The sequence below is a fragment of the Hoplias malabaricus genome, chromosome Y (assembly GCF_029633855.1).
Source record: "Hoplias malabaricus isolate fHopMal1 chromosome Y, fHopMal1.hap1, whole genome shotgun sequence".
Lineage (NCBI taxonomy): Eukaryota > Metazoa > Chordata > Actinopteri > Characiformes > Erythrinidae > Hoplias > Hoplias malabaricus.
Window position 1 is genome coordinate 18,617,596 of NC_089820.1, and position 2,851 is coordinate 18,620,446.

Consider the following 2,851-nt stretch of genomic DNA (forward strand, 5'->3'; position numbering starts at 1 on the left):
CACTTTATTAGAAACACCCTCTATACATCCACACAGTGGCCACTTAATTAGAAACACCCTCTATACGTCCACACAGTGGCCACTTTATTAGAAACACCCTCTATACATCCACACAGTGGCCACTTTATTAGAGACACCCTCTATACGTCCACACAGTGGCCACTTTATTAGAAGCACCTTCTTATACATCCACACAGTGGCCACTTTATTAGAAACACCCTATTATACGTCCACACAGTGGCCACTTTATTAGAAACACCCTCTATATGTCCACACAGTGGCCACTTTATTAGAAACACCCTCTATACATCCACACAGTGGCCACTTTATTAGAAACACACTTATACATCCACACAGTGACCACTTTATTAGAAACACCTTCTTATACATCCACACAGTGGCCACTTTATTAGAAACACCCTCTATACATCCACACAGTGGCCACTTTATTAGAAACACACTTATACATCCACACAGTGGCCACTTTATTAGAAACACACTCTTATACATCCACACAGTGGCCACTTTATTAGAAACACCCTCTATACATCCACACAGTGGCCACTTTATTAGAAACACCCTCTATACGCCCACACAGTGGCCACTTTATTAGAAACACCCTCTATACATCCACACAGTGGCCACTTTATTAGAAACACCCTCTATACATCCACACAGTGACCACTTTATTAGAAACACCCTCTATACATCCACACAGTGGCCACTTAATTAGAAACACCCTCTATACCTCCACACAGTGGCCACTTTATTAGAAACACCTTCTTTTATATCCACACAGTGGCCACTTAATTAGAAACACCCTTTATATGTCCACACAGTGGCCACTTTATTAGAAACACACTTATACATCCACACAGTGGTCACTTAATTAGAAACACCCTCTATATGTCCACACAGTGGCCACTTTATTAGAAACACCCTCTATACGTCCACACAGTGGCCACTTTATTAGAAACACCCTCTATACGTCCACACAGTGGCCACTTTATTAGAAACACCCTCTATATGTCCACACAGTGGCCACTTTATTAGAAACACCCTATTATACGTCCACACAGTGGCCACTTTATTAGAAACACCCTCTATACGTCCACACAGTGGCCACTTTATTAGAAACAACCTATTGTACATCCACACAGTGGCCACTTTATTAGAAACACCCTAATATACGTCCACACAGTGGCCACTTTATTAGAAACACCTTCTTATACGTCCACACAGTGGCCACTTTATAGGAAACACCTTCTTATACATCCACACAATGGCCACTTTATTAGAAACACCCTCTATATGTCCACACAGTGGCCACTTTATTAGAAACACCCTATTATACATCCACACAGTGGCCACTTTATTAGAAACACCCTATTATACGTCCACACAGTGGCCACTTAATTAGAAACACCCTCTATACGTCCACACAGTGGCCACTTTATTAGAAACACCTTCTTATACATCCACACAGTGGCCACTTTATTAGAAACACCCTCTATACGTCCACACAGTGGCCACTTTATTAGAAACACCCTATTATACGTCCACACAGTGGCCACTTTATTAGAAACACCTTCTTATACATCCACACAGTGGCCACTTTATTAGAAACACCCTCTATATGTCCACACAGTGGCCACTTTATTAGAAACACCCTATTATACGTCCACACAGTGGCCACTTTATTAGAAACACCTTCTTATACATCCACACAGTGGCCACTTTATTAGAAACACCCTACTATACGTCCACACAGTGGCCACTTTATTAGAAACACCCTCTATACGTCCACACAGTGGCCACTTTATTAGAAACACCCTCTATACGTCCACACAGTGGCCACTTTATTAGAAACACCCTATTATACGTCCACACAGTGGCCACTTTATTAGAAACACCATCTTATACATCCACACAGTGGCCACTTTATTAGAAACACCCTACTATACGGCCACACAGTGGCCACTTTATTAGAAACACCCTCTATACGTCCACACAGTGGCCACTTTATTAGAAGCACCTTCTTATACATCCACACAGTGGCCACTTTATTAGAAACACCCTATTATACGTCCACACAGTGGCCACTTTATTAGAAACACCCTCTATATGTCCACACAGTGGCCACTTTATTAGAAACACCCTCTATACATCCACACAGTGGCCACTTAATTAGAAACTCCCTCTATACGTCCACACAGTGGCCACTTTATTAGAAACACCCTCTATACATCCACACAGTGGCCACTTTATTAGAAACACCCTCTATACGTCCACACAGTGGCCACTTTATTAGAAGCACCTTCTTATACATCCACACAGTGGCCACTTTATTAGAAACACCCTATTATACGTCCACACAGTGGCCACTTTATTAGAAACACCCTCTATATGTCCACACAGTGGCCACTTTATTAGAAACACCCTCTATACATCCACACAGTGGCCACTTTATTAGAAACACACTTATACATCCACACAGTGACCACTTTATTAGAAACACCTTCTTATACATCCACACAGTGGCCACTTTATTAGAAACACCCTCTATACATCCACACAGTGGCCACTTTATTAGAAACACACTTATACATCCACACAGTGGCCACTTTATTAGAAACACCTTCTTATACATCCACACAGTGGCCACTTTATTAGAAACACCCTCTATACATCCACACAGTGGCCACTTTATTAGAAACACCCTCTATACGCCCACACAGTGGCCACTTTATTAGAAACACCCTCTATACATCCACACAGTGGCCACTTTATTAGAAACACCCTCTATACATCCACACAGTGACCACTTTATTAGAAACACCCTCTATACATC